Consider the following 22,989-nt stretch of genomic DNA (forward strand, 5'->3'; position numbering starts at 1 on the left):
AGAGTATTACATCAAGCAATTTAGTAGTTGCAAATTACTCTTGTCTTCTTTGACCTTGTGTATGGTATAGCACCAATATTTCTAAACTACATTTATTTTCTGTCGTTTGCAAAATGTATGACTGCCCCATAGAACAGCGTTGGAATGGAGAATATGAATAGGCACCTTGTGAAGGAATGAACTTTCCCAATAGATGTCTGCAGGGTCCTAACTGAGAAATTCTTTATTTAAATATTTGTTAAAGAAAAGGCAGGGCGGGAGTTTTAAATCTAAAATGTCAGTAAAATTCCAGCACTTTGAAAGACGCCTTTAATTTTCGGCAGCTGCAACACAGTGAAGTTATTTTACCTTGCATTTTGTAGCAATAGATAATACAGGGGATACAAAGATAAGGGAAGGCAGCTTCCATTCTGCTTTCTACTAGGGATGGGCAAATTTCTACCAGTCCTTTGTCTTATTGTTCATTCACACTGCCATACTTTTTCCATTCCTCCCAAATTTCACCAAAACTAGGAGAATTTCCAATGTTAATCTTGAAATTGGAGTTATTCAGGAATAGTAGTTGCTGAGATCCCAGGACAAGGGATAGCTTAGCCTGGTCCATGAGGATACTAAATGGTAGGTTTGGGGTTTCTGACATGTGTCAAAAAGAAGAAGGTAATAGAGAAGACAAAATAGAGGCTTATTTCTGCCTTTTGGTAGAAATGAATTACTTTTGAAACTGGAGAGTTTAAACTCCTCGTTTTGGGGAAGAGATGTAAACAAATAAGCTGCAGTGTGGAAACCTGTATCTAGTCAACAGGACCTGCAAAATTTGCACACCTTTAATAGGTATTCTGAGCTGATATTAAAAATAATTTTGACTCAGAAGCCAGCTGTGTGTTTGGAGCTGAAGAGTGGTGGCAAGGTGGTTTAAGAAAAACCTCTGTCAGAAGTCCTTCAGTTTAAGATGGGGTGGGTGGAACATATTTATTAGTAAAGAAAAGGGGTGCCTAAGAGAACTCCTCACTTTACCACTAAGTGAAATGTCTCATCCCCAGATAATTTTGGGGCCAGTTGCTGTCAACCTGATAACATTGGCAGTGGAGACACTCCTCTTTATTCCTCCAAATCACGTACTTATTCGCACTGGCCAATCACTCATACCTCAATTGCAGTCTATTTCCTGCCATCACCATTAACCTGACTTCGACTCTTGTCGCTCTGGTGCATACCCTCTATTACTTTAAAATACCAGGCTCAGCTGGCTAGCCATTTTACCTCGGTGCTTTATATTACATTCCTACTTTATAATACAGAAGCTAGATTAAGTCATTTCGAATTATTCTCCTGTCACCCTCAGGTTCAAACACACATGCCTCACTCGGGCTGCCGAACCGCCATTGCTGCTGACATATAGTTTTGAACACGGAAATCAGAAGAGCTGCTCATGAAAGTAAATGAGCTTGTACATAAGCACTTTCCAGGAGCAGGGAGGGAAAGGCCCAATCCATCTCCTGCCTCTGTCAATGTGAAATGTCCATTCACGGTCCCCCGAATAGCCTAGAGGAGGGGAAGCTGGCATGGTGCCCTCTGCATATTGTGGACCCTCAACTCCAATCAGCCTCAGTCAGCAGGGCTGATGGAAGCTGCAGTCCAGAACTTCTGGAGGGAACCACCTTGGGTACCCCTGCCCTGCAGAGAGCCAATGCGGTGATCTGGGAGCCTGAGGCTTTTTCATTCATTCATTTGTTTAATTTATACCTAGGGAGATAGCTCTATAGAGTGTGAGATTCTACATCAAGCCCCTTGTTGGGCAAAAGATTCCTGCATTGCAGAGGGTTGGACTAGATGACTAGATGTGTTCCGTGAAGTGGGACTATTGTCCTTTGTTCTTTTTCCCTTTGCTGTCTGATGCTAGAGTGAGGGGGAGCCATGTTGCAGTGCTCCATGTGTGTTTATATGTAAATAAAGCAGATTAGCAAAAATGCTGAGTTCTGTCACGCAAACTGCGCAGACTCTGCAGATCCCTAAGTGTGCTGGTGTCTGTTGGCATTGGTCGCTGTGATTTTCGGGCAGAAGGAAGCTTTTGAAGCTCCCAAACGAATGACCAGGAGGGAGATAACATGCCAGTCAGGCATGTGTCTCTGCCAGGGTCCTACTCAAGAGTAGGCTGAGCTCCTGAAAGCTTCATGGCTCAGTGGAGTTTTCAACTTGGGTCACCACACTCTAAGCGTTTGGCATCCTAACCGCTTCATCACACTGGCTGAAGGACTCCAAAGCAACACAAGGCCGGCTTTTCTCCAACATTTTAAAGCTGGCCTGCATCTGGACACCCCTGTCCAGAAAATCACCCACAAGTCATGTTAAAGGATTTGTCTGAGCAAATTAATGCTCTAGTTGCAGGTGATGGCAGTGGAGTGCATGCAAACTATTGGTACTCAGCAGCTCTTTCTGATAGGACTTTATTGAATGGTATTAATGATTCTGAGGAATGAATTTTTTATATTTTTTGATGTTTTGAATTACCATGACTTTACTGAATTTTCTTAATCATGTTGATGAATTTGCTGTTTGCTTTATTTATATGTGTTTGATAGTACAGTGATTGTAATGGTGTGTTTTTTAATGCTTTTGTGATTATTGTGAGCCGCTTTGAGCTCAACATTTGTTATTGAAAGAGCGGGATAGGAATATTAACTCCTCACGCACATTACATTCCTCCTCAGACTCCCAACATTCCCTGTTTCGCATGGGAAAGGTCTGTAGGGAACATTAACTTGCATTCAGTGGGGATGAGGCTTGTGCCTCTCTCCCTGTCCACATTTTGTTTTCTTGTGTGTTTAGACAAATGCACACACAGATACGTTTTACACATATGAGCATAATCTACTCTCCATCCCAGTTCGTTCACAGGCCTTTTGTAACAGTATTTCAACCATTATGAAGATGAAAGCAAAAGGGGAAAAAATCTAGTAGTAGCCAGGTTCCACCATGTTATAACTTCCTGGCCATTACCTGCGGAAGTTGCTGTATAACAAAGGACACGAGCAGCTAAATCACTCTGCGTGATCAAAGGAAGATATGTAGCATCAGGGCAGAATGGAAGAGGCAAGGAAGAAAGGATGCAGAATACATGTGAACAAAGGAACATATTACCTCTTCATGCGCTGTAGCCACTATGTAGAGCAAATTGGGAGCAGGACCATACTGAACAGCCCCACCATTGGTGTTTGTTCCATGTGCTAAACCATTTGCGGCTCCCCCACCCAGTGTTATTTATCAATGTACATGTGTTTGTTGAAGAAATAACCTTCTCCTAAAATCTGCCTTGTTACATATACTTAGCTCAATTTTTTTTGTCAGTGTTTAGCTAAGTGCACGCTCGTAAAACATCGCAATAAAATAATTTTGATTATGCCAGTAGGCACAATCTCATCAAGATTGCTTCTCAGAGGAGGGAGGGTTCAGTGCTTGTTTCCCTTATTTCAAGCAGTGTTCTGATCAACATTCAGGTGCATATTACGTATAGTATTTTATTATTTCTCATTTTTTATTAATCCAGACTCCACATTATGCCAAAAGTGGCTAATCTGTCAGGATAACATCTTTAAATCAACCCTCCAAAACTCAAATGCATTCACCTCCCTGCAACCTAAAAGCAAAACCAGCTCCTTCAAAATGTCAAAAGAAAGTAGGAGTCACCAGAGCCCCACTATCTCATTGACAGTGACCCAAAGATAGCCACCTTTCTAGCTGCAGCTGCTTATAAAGTTCCCAGGCTGGGTGAAGGAGCCTAGGTATAAAAGCTTGCCTAGCCCAATCTACCCCAATGTCCTCAGAACCAGGGTTGCCTTTTCCTGTAGTCTTAGCAAATCTGCAAGTGAACACCCTGCAGTCGTCTGCCAACCCTGATCACTCTGAGCTAGCAACATCTGGGAAGTTGTAATGAGGAGCAGAGGTGCCAGATAGGATGCTGCTGAGCATCCGTTTCTAGAACAGCACAGGGGACACTGGTTCCAATTATCTAATGAAAGGTGAGCTGAATTCAAAGCAAGGAATGACTGCGAGGTGAATGGCATCAGATGCATAACACAGACATGTGACAAGTGAGAAAGACAGGGGGATAAGCGCAAGTCAGGAATATATCTTAATCAACCGAGAAGATGTAAATCAGAATTTTCTTACCTCTAGAAAATGTAATTGCAAAAACATTAGCAGAAGGAAACTAGTCTATATCATTCACAATATTAGTCAGTGTTTGTCACAAACCTCCTGACACCACAAATAATTGATTTTTTTACTTTATTTTTGGACAGGATTCAGTGCTTCTGTTGGAGTAACTTGTCATTTATTCTCAGTTTAAAGTATGGCAAATGTCCAGATCACATGCTTTTGAAACGCACACAAAAATTCACATGGTGTACCAGATGAAGGCTATATGAGTTTCCAGAGGAATTTGCATAATATTAATTTGATGTTTATCAGAGAATTGTAGAGTTGGAAGGGACCCCGAGGGCCATCTATGCATTATGATCATGTGCCTGTAAAGCCGTCTATCTGGTGTGCTGGGAGGAGAATATGCTGGGAAGACAGGAGCATTTTCATATGCCAGCTACTGCAGTATATTGGCAAATATATTAAACACACTGTCACACACGGGAACTGTAACATGTAACTCTGTTTCATCCATGTGATTAATGCTCTCAGTTGTGACACAGACATACAAAGCATGGACGACAAATGCGTAAGAAGAAATGCAGAAGTGGCTGGTGCCTTTAAAACAGTGGTGGGACATGACAAGTCCCACTAGGCCACTCCCACCAGTGGAACCAGGTGCAGGATGGAGTACAGTGGTACCTCGGGTTAGACGCTTCAGGTTACAGACGCTTCAGGTTACAAGCTCTGCTAACCCAGAAATAGTACCTTGGGTTAAGAACTTTGCTTCAGGATAAGAACAGAAATCGTGTGGCGATGGCGCAGCGTTAGTGGGAGGCCCCAATAGCTAAAGTGGTACCTCAGGTTAAGAACAGTTTCAGGTTAAGAATGGACCTCCAGAACGAATTAAGTTCTTAACCCAAGGTACCACTGCATGGGCAGTTGTGGGTCAGGACTTGGTGGTTTCTGTTTGGTTAGGTAGAAGGTACCTTAGAAAATGCACACTGAATAAGGTATGCAGTGCTTACTAATGCCACAAAGAATTTTGAACCTACAAGGAGAATGTTATTACCATTCCTTCCTTCAATCTAAGGGCATCCATCTTTAAATTTAATTGTGCAATTAAATTCTGCCTTTCCTCCAAAGAATTCAAGGTTGCGTCCATGGTTCCCTCCTCCCCATGTTATATTCCCAGAAACTCTGTGGGGTCAGGGTGGGCTTCTTGGCTATTGGGGGATCCCAGTCAAATTCTCCAAGCACAACACTGACTCTCCCACATGCTGAGATGTGCATGTGAGGCAAGGTCTAGCATATCGCAGGGGAATGCACTAGGCACCTGCTTCATTTGCCCAAGGCAAATGAGACACAGCTTCCCATTCATGCCTAGCGGCTTCCCTTTATTCCCAGAGCTCTCCGAGAGCCTGCCCCAAAGCAGTAGGTCCTGGTCTCATTCTGGAAATCCAGTGAGGCTGGTATCTCCCCACCCCATTCCTAAGTTCCACTGCAGTACTAAACCATGAGGGAAAAGGTCAAACATTGTGGTGTGTTTGCACTACAACATCTACTTTGGACTGTGCCTCCAGTACTGCAAATGGTGGTTCCAATTCTTCGCAATGAACAGGAAATTCCTGTGTGGCTAAGAGGTACCAAGTATGTTGAATTAGCACGAATTAGTGTTCCTTCAGCAGGGGGAACCTAAAATGCAACAAATACATATAACCTTCTCATGTGGTCCATAGGTTCCAGCTTTTTGTGTGTAGCAGCAGTTTGCATGTTTGTCAGCAGTTCAACAAATTCAGTCTGAGATCATTGTTGTTCCTGATTGGCAGGATTTCCATACTGGAGGCATTCAGACTTCCTAATATCTGAAGAAGATCCTATCACATCCCATAAATCAGAATGTTAGTTAGATTGGTTTTATGTCCATGCTTTCTGGTTACAGGTTTCAGTTATTTTAGATTCTGGTCTCTGCAATGCAACGCTTCTGTTTGCTAAAAGGAATATAAGGGGGAGACACAAATCTTACTTTGCTGATGAATCTAACCTGCTAGTTAATGCAAACAAATTAACACTGAAATATGATGAGGAAGCAGCAAACAAAGCTACCTTGGAGATAAACTTTTAATGTGCCAACAACTATAATAAGCAATGTTAAAGTAGCAGTACCATTTCAGTTCTGTACTGTGAACTTCCATGAGTATTTGGAGTACACACAGCATCTCTGTTCTTTTGAAATCTTCCTTATCCAAATTCTTAGTTTTGCAGTTCCAAATCACCTGATTTTGTTTCTAGTGTGGAATTCTTCCCCTGGGTACATGAATCTTGTATGATACACTGCACACAGTTTTGTCGCAGCTTCTCCATTTTCCTGTTTCTTCCTCCCGCCACACAAACCTAGGAGCCTCTGTAGGGGTTTCTAGAAGCCTTCTACACAAGCTCTGCTTCCAGTGAAATATTATGATGCCTCCTGTATATTCATCCACTTTAGTACTTTAGCCACTGAACTCAGTAGAACCTGCTTCAGAGTAAACATATTTAAGTTTCTGTTGTCAGGCTATAGGGGCATTCATTCAAGAAAGCAGCAAAATTAAAATTCCAAGCTGAATATCCTTTAAGAAAGATGTGTAGCATCTGATTTCTTGGACAGACACTTGTGATGGCCTTAGGCATTTACTTTAATTTTAATTGGGCCATTAAATCTTTGCCTTTTAAACAACTTTCTGTGGGGCAATGGTACAGCCATTGTAACAAGTGCCTTTCAAATTACCCCTTTCCACTGAGTTAATTAAAAACACAGATATAGTGCCACAGGGTCATTTAACGATGTCTTTATATTTTTGCCTGAAAATTCAGTTGCCACATCATGTTCAACCTAATCATGTTTTTAGGGAACTTTATATGCCATTTTGTTAAGTCCAGTAAGTTCAGGTTTAATTCTCACATTAAAAGCGTACCCTCTGGTAGCAATTTTGATCATTCAGCAAATGCATATTTTACGACAGGAGGGCCTGGATAGACTTGAATTTCAAAACCACAATGTAAGAGCTCCAGGACAATGCAAAATGCTAGTAAGGTTCTCATTAATATGACAGGCAGAGTGTGCATGTGGAAGGAAGGCTTTCTTATTGCATTTCTTTGTGCTCTGCATACAGGTAAATATTGAACTCCTTTGGGGATATTTTGTTATTGAGGGAATCACTGTGATGGGTAGAGCTGATCTGGAGTGGACTTAATGTTCACACTTTCTGTTTGGGGCCAGATAATTTATGTGATTTCATGCACCGTTTTTACAAGATAAAATTTCTTCCGAATGCCTGATGAGGGTGAAATTTACTACAGTTTGGCGACTCATCTGTCAAGATTTGCTGTGGCAAATCTTGTATCTCACAACAGTGGAAAATATTCAGAAACACAAATAGTTACCACCAAAAAACCACACAAGTTAAAGTACCATTATGGTTCTGTTTGCCATATCAAGAATAAATGCATGGATTGGACCCAGTGTGCCAGTTTTTCTAGAAGCAGAAGTGATTTAGGGGGATCCTCTGGTACAAGTGAGTATAACAGTTTTCTGGATTGCCAAAGCCTGGGTCGAGGTCTGAGCGTTTCATGGAAGCAGCAGATAAATTAAAACAGTCATGCTTTGTTCACTCTTTTTACTAGGCAACCACACATGAGGCTGTCATCTAATCATTGTACATGAAGAAAGTCAGATTTTGTTTTCATTTATTTATTTTGCAGGTGAGCAGAAGTGTAGCATCATATTTACAGGGGCAGATGCAATTAGTGCTACCTATCCATCTTTTTAAACAGATGTGGTTTTGATGTGGGCAGTGATCTAACAGGTTATTTTGCCTATCACAGCTCAGCACAGAGTTGTCATAGTGTTACAGCTCTCATATAATGTTAATTTAAAAGAAAAACCAATCTTTCTGGTCACTGCCATTAAACATTGTGAAAAATGGTGGCAGACAGCATTACAGTGTTCTAGAGCTAATTCATTAATATTTTAATTTTTAATATATTTCTCAGAAAAAGCATTTTGGCTCTAATTAAAAGATAGATTAAAAATAAATAAATGGGTTGATAAAATGGCATCCATGGCAAATGTTACAATGGCTCTGTGCTGAGCTTCAAAGGGCCACTCACTTTTTTGGGGGGCTAAGTGCTTCCTTTGAATTCCATGCAGCTTCCAGAGAACCACCAGCAGCAGCCGAAAATTAGATACAGACTAGAATGCTAAAAATGATTCCTTGGTTATGTCCTGCATCTGTAAGTTAAGTTTGCACACAAGGCAGAATAAGCTGGTGGAGTTCTGAGGTTGCACAACAGATTCTACTACTTGTTTTAGGGTATAGTGCCCGAAAAAGCGCTTTTTTGTGGGGGGACCTGATCTACTAGAATCATGCTGCCAGCTTCACATGCTAAATGTCTTTTGTAACAAGGGTCACAACTACATCATACATTTAATGCACATGACTTTTAGGTGTGATTCCGGCACTGCAGAGAGGAACTACATGACTCTTGGGGTCCCTTCCAACTCTGCTAGTCTATGACTCTATTGCTTCCCCCAAAGAATCCTGGGAACTGTAGTTTGGTAAGGTGGCTGGGAACTGTAGCTCTGTGAGGGGTAAGCTGCAGTGCTAGGATTCTCGGGGGTGGTTTTTGTGTGCTTCAAATGTATGGTGAGGATGTGAGCTGAGTGAAATCTGAAAAATAGCTTTTTTTATATAGCATAGGAGTTTGCATTTCCAAGGGAGGGAAGTCAGAAATCCCACTAGGCCATGCACAAATCCTTTGACATGCCTAAAATAGGTCTTTGCATCCTGGTCTTGGAACTGTTCATTAATCTTCACCTCATTTAAATGTCCTGGGGAAAAGCTGGGCTGCAACAATAAGACTCCAAGGATGGGAATGGTAAAAACCTTTTTAATCCTAAATGTTTAAGATAACTCAAATCTCATGTTGACTAAACATTCCTGATTTTTACATCACTGTAACTGTGACATATTTAATTAGCTCAAACCACAAAGTCATGTGGTAGAAATTGTATTTAACTTAAAAATCTAAGAAATCTCTTAATATGCCCTTCAGTAGAAAGGGTGACCTAGATTTTACATCTAATATTTGTTTAAAGCTGTGCTCTGCTTTAAAAATAATTTTATGCATTGGTTAGTAAGAAATCAGCAAGAGCCTAAGGCTATCAATATGGTAAGTAAGCTGCTTTCCTGGATGGGTTCCGATGTATATTCAAGTATCGCCAGAAGTTTCTTGTCAAATCAGAAAAATGAACAGAAGCAAGAGAGAACAAGGTCCTCCCCCCTAAACAAGCCACAAACAGTTAATACATCTATTTTTATATTCTTATGGACCCATGCAGATCTTACAAAAATAACTAAATTCCAGCAACCCAAAAACTTGAAATATTGGGAGGTAGTGGTAACTCTTTCCATTTGGAGGATATATTCTCTGTATCATGCTAATGCCCTTTCATCCTCTCGTTTTTTCTAATCCGCTTTCTACGTCTGCTCAGTTTTGGGAGTGCTGCAGGCAAAATAGAAGGCTTGCTTGGAGCTTCTTTTTTGGCTCAACATAAAAAAGAAGTTAGCCCCCATGATTTTCCTGTATTTTATCTCTGAATCAATTGGAGGCTAGGATTTTGCACTTCAAATTTTGCGCTCACTGGCCATTGATCATAAGGGTGATTACTGTGGCCTATGCTCTGTAGCACATTAGTATCATTACCAATAGAAAGCATATGTATCTATGCCTCCCTCGGATAGGCATAGCTGGCACAGCTGTTTGCATCAGCTGTAAAATAAAGCATCATTTCTGTTCCTTTTATTCTGAGTTTTTTTATTTGCTGGCATGGTGTGGGGCCGCTGCTAAAATATGTAGCAAAATCTGTTGTTGCTTTCTTGTAGCTAGAAGGCTCTCCTGTGCCTCCTTTTATGTGCCAACATGTGCTTTTTTCCAAAGCTGAGCAATTCTGAAATATTACTTCCTGTTGGAATTGGTATACAGCTGGACATTTTTCACTTTGTTGTTCCAGAAGATGCTTCACAGTTCTTCAGATTGACAGAAATGATCAGTCCCATCGAGCACCCAAAATTATTTTAGCGTTATCGTTGCCACTTAAGCACATTGGACATGGGCAGCTTCAGCTGATGTGCAAAGCCCAGCTAACTGATCAGCTGGCCATCTTTGCACTGCACTCCTGGTTAGTGGTCTTCTTCTTTGGCAATCACTCGGAACCGAGTAAGATGGTTTTCCATGAACATGGTTTGAACAGTGAGTCCATAAGGCCAGTTCTTGATCCACACGTCCTTCCATAGTGGGGACATAGGTTTCTGGTTGGGAGTTGATATCATGGTGAGGGTTTGCCAAGCATGCCTTCCTCTTAGCACGTTTTCCCCTTGTGTCCTGAGTTCAAGCGTCTTCAAAGCCCATGACACCTTTGGTAAAGGCTTTTCTCCAATTGGAGTGCTTGCAGGCCAGTGTTTCCCAGTTGTTGGTGTTTATACTACTTTTTTTAGATTTGCCTTGAGAGAGTCTTTAAACCTCTTTAAAGAGATGGCCAGTGGTAACACAGCTAGGGGAATGATCTTTTGTCAAATGCCCAGTATGGATCTGCTCTTGACGCTTTGGCAGCCTGTTGCCTGGGGTGTGGTCTCTTGGTTTTGTTTTGTTTTTGAAGATCATTGTCAATGGTAAAAACACCCCCCCCCCACGGGAATGCAAACAACCAGTGTGCAATAACTTTTCCTTCGCTTGATCCATTGCATGCAAAACCAGTAACTGAAGACTGAACAGTGGAAAGGTGGAAGTCTATGTATCTCTTAGGCTGTCTGCCAGTCTTCTACTTGAAGGGGAGTGTGGTTCAAGGCCAGTTTAAAGGTAAAGTTCCATAAAATGGGAGAGCAGGGGATTTAAAGTTGCTCATCAACACTTGGTTGAGCAGGCAGATACGTCACCTCCCCATAGTCTCCTTCACTATGGTGAGATGTACTATATTTCTAATTTGCATAAACTAGCACATGCAAATGTTAACACAAATCTGTATTCTCTTTTTTTGATTATGCATTTCCTGGTTACTGTTTTTTTGTAATGCATATTTGACCACCTAGACTAGAGTGGACGTAGAATCAGAGTTGGAAGGGACCCCTAGCCCAATCCCTGCAATGCAGGAATCTCAACAGTGATGGATCTCAAATTTAAGCGGTGCTCTGCGAGACCCCAAAATTTTATGCCCCCCAACCCGACGCCTTCCATTCTATATATTCTATATAATAGTTGCATCACCCCCTAGGATTCACACCCATTGTGACCAAACTGGTTGTGCTCCCCTAAATCCGCCACTGATCTAAACAAAGACATGAGAGACCTGGTTCAGCCAAAGATTCATTTGCTGCCCTATCACCACCCAGTGCAGTCTAGAGAAGCACAGCAACATTGCTGTCGGGAGACCAGCTCTGCAGCTCCAGCCCACCAGCTGCCACTGGGATACATGTGTAGTTGTGAGGCCTTGTAAAAATACCAGCTTAGTGTTGATCTTCATTTCTGGTACGAGCATTTCTAAAGTCAAAGAAGATGGCTTTGCTTTGAACCATTTCTCATCTCTGTCACAATATGAATGGGTTAAAATTATGCTATCTTCTGGTTTCTGTTGCAATCTGAGGCATTGGAATAGGAATGGATTTACTTTGTGTCATTGTCAGTTCTCGTTTCGGTCTCTGTCAAGGGAATGAATTATAGCAGCACTGTAATACCAATTCCTCTTGTTATAGACTTTCATTTGTGGGATGGAGATGGTAATCAGAACAGAACATTGTGTAAAAAATGGGGGCCATTCATAGAGCAATGCTAAAGGTATGAGGAAAATGAAAGTATCTGCAGCGAGGCACAGGGGAAGGATTAATCAGCTACTCTTGCACAAATTATTCTGACAATTAACCCATCTTATCAGAAATATTCATTTTAGTAGCATCGCAGCCGTATGCCTGCTGGGTGCCTCTCAGTAACAAATGCATCAATATAGCCAGAGATTATATTCATAACAACAACAATGCCAGCAACACAAAAACAGCCATATTTTTATAGCCATTTCCTAACAAGTTCTCTAGGTGACTGACAAAAATGGGCGGGGTGGGGAGACTGTAAAATTAAAATGCAGTATAAATCAATAAAACTATAAGAAAATAATTTTTAAAAACACGATTTAAAGCTCAGCTTAAAAATTAAAAAAAAAAACAGTTTTAAAAAATGTTAACTCTTATAAGATATCACCTACTCTCGAATGATTTCAATTTGAGAGCCAGTGTGGTGGTTTTGGTTAGAGGGCTGGACCTGGGAGACTGGGGTTCATATACCTCCCACTCAGCCACTACTGATGATGTCGTGGCCCCCAGTTTATAAAAGGAAGCTGAGTTTTCACATAGGCAAAATTCTGATTCTTAAACCCATCTCTCCATAGACCAGAGTTGACATTATTAAAAGTAGTGTTATTATCAGTAGAGATGAGGGGAGAAGTTCAATTTGGTGAGCATTTCGGTGTGAACCTGCTTAATTCATGCCTTCCCAAAAATAACTGAATCAATCTTTCCTTTGAAATACAAGCTTTTCTGAATTTTGTGATGCAGTTTAACAAAAACGGGGGGTGTATATCAAGGGGAAATTTGGAAGAAGAAAAAACAAATTTGTGAAAATGCTTTACACTTTGGGGAAACTGCTTGCAAAAAGTGCATATTAGGTAAAATTACACATTATAGTTGTAACCGGTTTTGGGACCTTGTTGTGAAGGATGAGTCAGTAACCTATAATATTCACAAGGTGATACGAAGATGTGGCAAACTTATTTTAAGATTAGAAAATGAGAAGCTAAGATTTGACACATACGTCCATCCCCGGTTATCACGACAGTTAACAGGGCCATTGTAAACTGTGAGGTTCATACATTTAATTTGCAATTGTGTGGGGGACCATGACCTTAGTTACACATGATGCATGTTGATGCAGAGTACTCGTCTGAAAATAGAAATTGTCTTACTGTCAATAGGCTGTTGAAATCTGAGTAACGTAATGCACAGTGCAGTTTGATAAATCCATTTGGGCACACTTGTGCCTTGCTGAGATTAGACTGAAATCCAGCCTGTGAAATTGAAAAGATGCTTAGAGAAGATGTTCATTCAGCTCTCTGCTACTGCTTAGGAAAAAATAAACAAAACTTAAAATGGGAGCCACTTCAGTGTAGAAATATTTGGTTCTGAGCAATTTCAGAATGGTCCATTTTAAACAGTTAATATGCATAATATGTTTTGCTTTAAGGGAGAAAGCAAAATAGCTCCAAACCTTGCATAGTAACTTAATCAGTCCAGCTTTTTAGTCACACTTCAAGTATAATAGCATTATGTAAGTGTCTCATTTGCATCTATGCACTGCCTTGATTGCTGAGGAAAAAGTTTGCAGTTTAATAAGCTTCAGACACAATGTTGCCTTTCTTCTAATTTTCTTGCAGCCGTGGTGCTAGCTGACATTATGCATGCTTTCCCCTTTTTTCCACTAATGAGCACTAAGGTTACTGTGAATATGACTTTTGTCCTCACATGACTGAAAAGCCTGTTAAGAGGTGTGTGTTTTTGTTTTTTTTAAGTACTGGCGGTATTTTGAATTCAGCATGCATATGAAAAAGGCCATAAAATTGGGGTCACTGAGTAAAAAAAGAAAGCATATGATCCCTGATCCCTTAGCAGAAATGAATGGGTTGGTTTTCAAGCACATATTTTCTTCTAAATTGCAAACCTGTTATGATTCTTCCCTGATAGCAGATCATAATAAATGCTTTTAGAAAGACCCCGTTTATACCAGGTGTAGGCAACCTGTAGCTTTTAGAAGTCCAGTTCAGACTTGCAGTTGGTCCCTCCAGTGGCATCTTGCTGCATAGGGATGAGGGGTAGAGAGAATGAGAAGGAAAGGGGGGGAGAGAGAATGAGTGTGGCAGCAAGATAAAGAAAAGGAAAAGGGCGGTGCTATACACTTTTGACTCTGGTCCTGCCCTCCGCAGGATTCTGCCCTGCTTACTGTAGCCCCTGATAAATTACTCCCAATGAAATGCAGCCCTCAGTAGAACAAAAGTTTGCCCACCTAGATCAAAGTCCATCGATCCAGCATTTTGTATCCATGGCTGTGGAACTTCACAGATGGGAAATGCAAGTGAGAGCCATCCCATCATTTGTTCCTAGGATCTACTACTGAAAGGTATGCTGCCACTCTGCATGGAACCATCCGTGAGCTTTCATGATGATCTTAGTGTTTTGTTTTTGGGTTTTTTTAATAATTTTTTTAATTCATTTTCCAAACATTTTTATACAATCAACTCATATTAACTCTCACATTCATCAATTTTTGACTTCCCTCAGTTTCTCTGCCAATCTTTTGTTAAAATTTCTATTGTTAACGCATTTCTGAACTTATTATTGCCTTTAACCATTCCTCTTCCTTTCTCCTACTTTCTTTTTTACAATATTTCTTAATTTTTCACAGAGACTCTTCAAAACCAACAAGCGTTGTCTGTGCATCACATATGCTTTTCAGATAATCTGTAAATTTCCCCCAGTCCTCGATAAACTTTTGGTCTTTCTGATATCGAATCTTCCCAGTCAGTTTCATTCTCCATTCTTCCACAGTTGGAATTTCTTCCTGCTTCCATCTTTGCGCCAGAAGTATTCTTGCAGCTGTTACAGCGTATTGGAAAAGTTTACAATCTTTTCTATTAATTTCATTACCTACCAATCCTAGTAGGAAGGCTTCTGGTTTTCTAACAAATGTATATCTCAACATCTTTTTCAATTCCTTATATATCATTTCCCAGAAGCCTTTCACCTTTTTGCATTCCCACCACATATGATAGAAAGTTCCTTCTTTTTCTTTAGATTTCCAACACTTGTTACATGTTTTATACATTTTACCTAATTTAACTGGCGTTATGTACCATCTATATACCATTTTCATTACATTTTCCTTCAATGAGGTACACGCCGTAAATTTTAACCTTTCATTCCATAATTTCGTCCAATCATCATATTGTATATTATAACCAAAGTCTCTGGCCCAATGTATCATTACTGATTTCACCTCTTCATCTTTTGTATGCCATTTCAACAACATTCTATACATTTTAGACAAATTTTTATACTCATTATTCAATACCTCTATTTGAAATTTTGATTCTTTTCCTTCATATCCACACATTTTACAGTCTTTTTTGAACATTTCACTAATCTGGTAGTGGTGCAACCAATCATAAGCAAATTCTTTCACCTCTTCATAAGTCTTCATTTTCCATTTCCTCCCCTCTCTTACAATCAATTCTCCATAAGTTATCCACCTCCCCCTCATGTTTATCTTTTTCACACTCATCACTTCCAATGGTGAAAGCCAATGGGGGAGTCTTGGTTCCAACAAATTTTTATACCTCTCCCACACCTCTATCAATGATCTTCGGAAGATGTGATTTTCAAATCCTTTATGAATTTTTTTCTTTTCATACCACAGATATGCATGCCACCCGAATCTTTTATCAAATCCTTCTAAATCTAACAACTCTCCATTCACTAATTTAATCCATTCCTTTAACCAACAGAGGCATGATGCTTCATAATATAGTTTCAAGTCTGGCAGGGCGAAGCCACCTCTTTCTCTCGCATCTGTTAATAACTTAAACTGAATCCTTGGCTTCTTGCCCTGCCAGATGTATCTTGAAACTATTTTTTGCCATTCTTTGAAAATTGATGCCCCTTTAATTATCGGTAGTGATTGGAATAGAAATAACATCCTTGGCAGCACACTCATCTTTATCGTAGATATCCTTCCCCAAAAAGATAGCTTCAGTCTTCCCCACACCTCCAGATCCCTTTTTATCCCATTCCAAACAGGTACATAGTTATTTTGAAACAAATCAATATTCTTGGGGGTTAACCATACTCCTCAATATTTCACTTTGTTCACCACTTCCAGCCCTGTACTTTGTTGCATTTCTTCTATTAATTCTTGGTCCATATTTTTCACAATAATTTTGGTCTTTCTCTTGTTTAAATAAAAACCTGCAACTTGACCAAATTGTTCTATTTCTTCTAGGGTTCTTTTAACACTTCCCGCTGGCTCTTCTACCGTCATTACCAAATCGTCCACAAATGCTTTGACTTTATACTCATTTTTCCCTACAGACACCCCTTTTATTTCTTCATTTTTTCTTATTGATTTTAGCAGAACCTCCAGCACCAATAATGGTGATAATGGGCATCCTTGTCTTGTACCCTTTGTTATTTTAATGTCTTCCGTTGTATAATTGTTTACTATCAACTTCGCTTTTTGCTCTGTATATATTGCCTTTATTCCATTAAAAAATTCCGTACCTACGTCCATGTGTTCCAAATTTTTTAACATAAAGTTCCATGATATATTGTCAAAGGCCTTTTCCGCATCCACAAAGATTAACATGGCTTGTTTCTCATTCCTGGCATTCAGATATTCTATTATATTTATTATATTTCTTATATTATCTTTCATCTGTCTGCCAGGAAGGAAACCCGCCTGATCCTTATGTATAAGGTCTTGCAGTACTTTTTTCATTCTCTTTGCTAATATACTTGCAAAGATTTTGTAATCAGTGTTCAACAGCGAAATAGGCCTATAATTTTTAACTTGCGTTAAGTCCGATTCTTGTTTTGGGATAAGTGTAATAAAGGCTTCTTTCCAAGTTTCCGGTATTTCCCTATTCTTCAAGATATTGTTTACAACTTCTTTCAGTGGTACAAGTAGGGTGCTTCTCATTTCCTTATAGTATCTAGCTGTGAATCCATCTGGTCCTGGGGCTTTCCCCTTTTTCAATTCGCTTATCGCCTCTTTAATTTCTTCAATTTCATTTGGGGCATTCAAGTTATCTTTTTTCTCCGTCGGGATCTTCTGCACTTCTTTTTCCTTTAAGAATCTTTCTATCTTCCTCATATTATTCTTTTCTTTGTTTTTGTACAGTTGTCTATAAAAGTCCAGGAATCCTTTTCTAATTTCTTTCGGGTCTTCTATTTCCGTACCTTCAATGATGATTTTGTTTACTGTATTCTGCTCTTTTCTTTTCTTTATCTGCCACGCCAGCCATTTTCCTGATTTATTCGCAAATTCAAAATTTCTTTGTTTCATTCTTTTTATATTCCCTTCTACTTCCTTATTTATTATCATTGCAAACTGTGTTTGTAAAGTCTTTATGTTTTGTCTTATCTTTTCGTTATTTGGTTTTTTTAATCAATTTTTGTTCATTCTCCATTATTTGTCTCAATAATTCCTTTTTATTTTTTTTCCTATTTTTATTTTTCAGGGCATTTTGTTGAATGAAAAAGCCCCTCATCACAGCTTTGCTGGCGTCCCAGACCATACTCATTTTTGTTCCCTTATTACAGTTATTTACAAAATATTCCGACAGGTTCTTTTGAGCATTTTCTACTACTTTCTGATCATCTAGAAGATAGTCGTTTATTCTCCATCTAAACGTTCTTTCTTCAAAACCCTTTAGTTCAAATTTTATTGCACTATGGTCCGAAATCACTCGTGGTTGAATTTCAATTTTCGAGATTCTTGGAGTTAATTCATTTGAGACCCATACCTGGTCTATTCTTGACATGGATTGGTTTGGTTCTGAATAAAACGTGAATTGTTTCTCCAATGGGTGTCTAAGTCTCCAAATGTCAATCAAATTACAATTCTTAGTCATTGAGAAAAAAGTCTTAGGTAATTTCCCATCTTTGCTCACCCCTGTTGTTCTCAGTCTGTCCATTTCCATTGACACCACTCCATTCAGGTCTCCCATTATTATAATTTTCTGATCCACATATTCGAACAATCTTTCTTCTAAATTTTTATAAAATTCTGTCTTGTTTCCATTTGGTGCATAGATCCCGACAATTATTATTTTTTCTCCTTGCCACTTAATTTGAACTGCCATAACTCTGCCTTCTTCATCTTAAAAAATTTGTTGAGCTTCAATTTTTTTTCTGATGTACAAAACTACTCCTCTTTTTTTACTCCTATCCGAAGATATAAATTCATTTCCCAGTCTTTTATTAATTAAAATTTTTTTATGTCTTCTTGCCACGTGAGTTTCTTGTAGACAAATGATATCCAAATTTTTCTTTTTTAAATGTTGTTCGACTTTATTTCATTTTTTTAATCGTTAATCCCATTAATATTCCAAGTCCATAATTTTAGCTCCATTTTCGCCATTTTGAATTCTTTATTACAAATTTTATAATTCATCTACCTCTTCTTCTTCTTCTTCTTCTTTTTCTTCTTCTTCTTCTTCTTCTTCTTCTTCTTTCTCTTCTTCTTCCCTCTTTCTTTCTTCCTCTTGTTCATCCGGGTCCACTCCTCCTGCCGCCTCCATTCCTGGTTCCACTTCTCTTGTTTCTTCCTCATCACTTCGCAGCTCTTTATATTTTCTTAAAAATTTTCCTATTTCTTCCGGGCTCGTGAGTCTATGTCTTTTACTTTTGTAAATAAAAGAGATTCCTTCCGGGTATTCCCATCTGAATTCTATATTATTCTTCCTTAAAATCTGAACTGTTGGTTTATATGGGTCTCTCCGTTTAAGTAGCCTGATCGGGATGTCTTTATGTAGCTTCCTTCAATGTTCAGCCTGTTCTCTCTATTTTTCTGGAGTATCAAATTTCTCATCTCTCTGTCCTTAAAGGTAATCAGGCAGTCCCCCGGAAATTTTCTTGCCTTAGCCGATCTTATCTTCATTTGAAAAGCACTTTGCACCGATCTTGCCACCTCATCTACATTCATCTCCATCCATTGTGCAATCTCTTTTATTAACTTCTCTTTAATATTTTCTCCTTGCACCTCTGGAACCATCTTCAATCTTAAATTCACTTCTCTCTGCCTGAGTTCGTTCATAGAAATCACATCCCAGACTTCCTCTTGTGTTTTATTAATTTCTGACATTCCCGTCCTTATTTTTTCTTCCTCCTTCTTCACTTCCCTCATTTCCAATCTTGTCTTTTTCAACCCCTCTTCCAAATTCTGTGTCCTCTTACTCACATCCTTCAATTGCCCTTTCAGTTCATTAACTGTAACATCAATTTTTTTTGTCCATTTGGCCCATTCTCTTGTCCATTTGCTCTAATTTTGCTTCTATATTTTTTCCACTCTGCTTAATATTGGAATTGATCTCTGCAAACATTTTCAAAATCTCTCCTTTAAAGTCCACTTCTTGTTTTGATCCTCTCCTCTCTACCGGTGTTCCTCCCCCCCCCTTTCTTTTGTGTATGAGACATTGTAATTAATTTCCGAACACCTGATATGATATACAGTCAAAGACAATCAATATATATACGATCAATAGCAATCAATATTCAATCTTAATATAAATCATAAAATCACTTCTTTTCAAAGAAAGGCGTCGAAAGAAAAAAATAAGAATTTTTACCCTTCCCAATTCTCATGCACTTAAACCCAAATATTACTCAATTTATGTATATCAGTTTTTCCAAAATAGTTTTCACAAATATATACTTATAGGGGGGAACACCAATAAATTTTTAAGATTCACACTTTTGAAAGATCAATCTCCCACTGCAAAAAAGAAATTAACTTCCTTTCTTCTTTCTTCTTGCCACCACTTAGGCTATATCCATACCGACTTCTTATTGAAGAAATACCTTCCGAATAATGCTGCTGTACTGTCTAAATTTTTGTAATCCAATGGTTATATATTGTATTCCCAAAATTATAATCCAATTATGTGGCCAAAGTTATTAAAAATACTGATAGGTGTTCCAATTATATCCAGAAATGTCCAAGGGGCACCAAGTGTATCCAGAAGTAGGAAATAAAGAAGAAGTATCTAAAGGAGTCTGACCACCAATAATTGTAAAGGCTGCCAGTCTCCTTATTTTGGAGTGATATTTGAGTTCAAATGTGAAAACAGTAATATTTTAAGTTCAGATGTAAAAACAGACGGAGAAGAGAAAAAGAAGAGTGATCTTTAGTTTGACATTCCAGACTAATCCGATAATGGGAAATGAAAAATGAAAATGAAAATGAAACACGGAGTGATTAGTTCAGCTCCAATTTTCCTTAGCTCCAAATAAAAATATAGTACTGAAGACAGACAGCTAAGCTGTTCTTTCTCAGTTCATTCTGCGGACTCACACAAAAAAGCCAAAAAAAAGCAAAAACAACTTGGGTAGATAGCCTCATTCCAACATAGTCCTTTTTTCTTTCCTTTTATATTTAAACGTTCAAATTTAATTAAATTAAATGCAGAGGTATCCAATCATATAAGAAAAAAATTTACTGTTCAATATTGTCTTTCCATCCCTTTATTATATTTTTTGTCACTGGATGACTTCCTTCAACTTAAAATAGAGAAACAAAAGTTCTATTTCGTTGCAGTTTTTTTTCCAAAACCGAAAGTACCAAGAAGTAACTTTCTTTCTTTCTAACTTCGCTCAGACCGTTCGTTGTATCAAAGACCTTTTAAAGTCACAAAGTAGTTACCCTCTGCTCCCTCTTTTAGTTATCCTCTTTTTCTGCAACTTTTTGTTACTTTTGCAACAATTTATCTCACTTTTAACAAGTTCTCCAAGAGGGAGAAACTCAAACCGCTTGCCGTTTTACCAACCTCCGCTCCACGCTCCACTCGTAGTCTTGCGCTCCTCTCCGATTGCAGTCAAAACTGACCTCTTTTTTATCTCCTTCTTTTTTTCCCCAAAGCCTTTCTTTCATATTCCAATTGTAATCCAAGTTAGGCTCCGATTGATTGCTTTTGAGAATCGGTCACTCACCCTGCAAGCCTGGGGCTGCGTTCTCGAGGGTGAGACAACGGCTTCCCGGTGCCTGCTTTCTCCGCCCGCCGCTCTCTTCGCTCCTATTACAGAGTTACCTGGCGGCCAGGCGATCTGCAAACGGCTCCGCTGGGATCCTGACCCTCTGGTTTCCCTCCAGAGGGGTTTTGGGGGGCTATCGCGCCCTGTAGCACCCCCTTTTACCCTTGAGAACCCAGACTTTCTCTTACTGAGAAAATCCCGCTTGCGACGGGTCCGTGGCTCGACCGGAAGTCAAGCTTTCATGATGATCAAGTGGATTTCTCTTACTCATTTGAAAGCCACCTGAGCTACTGCCTCTTGGAATATATTGTTAATGAATTTTGTACTGCGAAATGAGAAGGTCAGATGAGACTATAGTAATTTCAACCATTGTTACGCTTTGGAATCTTAGTATCCCCAAAACATGAAAGACACATAATACTTTACTATTTTTGTACAGCCTTTGAAAGGGGTTCCAGATGAGTTGGCCTTGGACAAGTTGCTGATCCAATCTACAGATTTTTACATTTTAATTCAGTCCGATTCTGTCAGTTTTATGATGACTTAATATTATAGTATGCTTTATCACATTGCTTCTGTTTCAGTTGTTTAAATTTCATCAATTGTATTGTATTGCTTAATGTTGCAGTTGGATTTTTAGGACCACTTGTGAACTTTTTCATGAGGAAAAGCAGCATAAAATCGTATTAATAACTAAGTTACTGAATGTTTTCCCAGTTTTTCATTTATAAGCCTGGGATTCCTGTGTTCCATCTTGCCTGGTTCCTGTGAGCATGAACCAAATAAAGACTATAAAACTTTCTGCACATTGTCATTTGCAGAAGGCATTAAAAACAAGAAACTGAGTTTCTGCTTCCATGAATATTTGCACAATGGTAAAACAAATTAAGACTTTGGACCACGTGCAAATAAAGCTTTCTAAGCATTTTCATCCTGGAAGAGTTCATGCAATTATTTCTTTTAGCGATTGTATTGTATTGCAGTTAAGCTGATTAGAGAACTGCCTTTGATATGCTTCTTTTCTCTATATCTTGGATGTGTGGACTTCCAAATGTTGTTGGACTCCAACTCCCATCAGCCCCAGCTTGCGTGGCCAGCAGGCAGGGATGGTTACTGTAGAGCTGTAGTCCAACAATAAATGTGGACCCTATTTGTCTGCTGAAGCCAAAAAGGCAGTCTCTGCCCATCAGGGAAATCTGAAAAGACCAACAACAAGTGATGTGCTCTAGACACGGAAACTTGAAGAGTGGACATTTATCCTCTCAGCCTGCAGTGACAGAAACTCTTTGGAAGGCAGCAAAAAGTTATTGCTAATGGCAATGTGACTAAGTATCAGTAGCAAAACTCTCTTCCCCAAACAGTTATTTGCAGCAGGAACATATGTATACCTTTAGGCTGAAATCCACCTTGTAACTATGTCTTCACCAAAGCAGCAGCAGCAGCAGCCACTGCATCACAGCTCACAGCAGGCTCCAAAATAACTCCTAGTAATAACTGAAAAATGTCAGTAGGGCCCGCATGTATAAGAACTGCCTAAGAAATAAGCACAATATGGTGATTAACCAGGCATGATGCACAGATGTAGGGGATATGAAAAGGGCACATTAAGAGTGTCCTGGCTTAACACAACGTGTCCTGAGTTGGCTTCTTTCTTTCTTTCTTTCTTTCTTTCTTTCTTTCTTTCTTTCATGTTGATTGTATTGTAGAGAAGGGATAAGAAACTTGTGGCCTTCTGGTGACTTACAAAGAATTAATCTAGCAATTCCCTTTATTATGGGCCAATTCTTTTGCAATGTCTATTCACAAGTATGTTCACAAGCAAAGGTCCATAGCAACTTACTTACTTGCAGATTTGGCTCATTTTACTGCTTCCTTGACTGGCAGTAATTGTCTTGGGTTTCAGAAACTCTCTGTACTGAGAAATGCCAGGATCTCAACCTGGGGTTTTTTGTTGCATGCGAAACTAACTCAA

The 22,989-nt window shown here is 39.2% G+C and overlaps 1 protein-coding gene and 1 long non-coding RNA gene across 9 annotated transcripts in view; one reads left to right on the forward strand and one right to left on the reverse strand.

Moving 5' to 3' along the window:
* The window catches only part of LOC308457563 (uncharacterized protein), a 280,871-nt gene that overhangs the window by 182,107 nt on the left and 75,775 nt on the right, over nt 1-22,989 (forward strand). Inside the window, exon 1 of one of the 6 annotated variants that reach the window (XR_013976977.1) lies at nt 6,664-7,289. The exons of the other annotated variants lie outside the window; for them this stretch is intronic. The gene's annotated coding sequence lies outside the window, so the exon portion shown is untranslated. Of the gene's footprint in view, nt 1-6,663; nt 7,290-22,989 lie in introns of those variants that run through there. 6 annotated transcript variants of the gene reach the window in all.
* The window catches only part of LOC308457564, a 206,725-nt gene that overhangs the window by 14,876 nt on the left and 168,860 nt on the right, over nt 1-22,989 (reverse strand). Inside the window, exon 6 of one of the 3 annotated variants that reach the window (XR_013976981.1) lies at nt 6,340-6,655. The exons of 1 other annotated variant lie outside the window; for it this stretch is intronic. This is a non-coding gene — a long non-coding RNA (uncharacterized lncRNA). Of the gene's footprint in view, nt 1-6,339; nt 6,656-14,054; nt 14,070-22,989 lie in introns of those variants that run through there. One more of the 3 variants, XR_013976982.1, reaches the window with a different exon arrangement.

Source organism: Podarcis pityusensis (assembly GCF_964106645.2).
Source record: "Podarcis pityusensis genome assembly, chromosome: 10".
NCBI lineage: Eukaryota > Metazoa > Chordata > Lepidosauria > Squamata > Lacertidae > Podarcis > Podarcis pityusensis.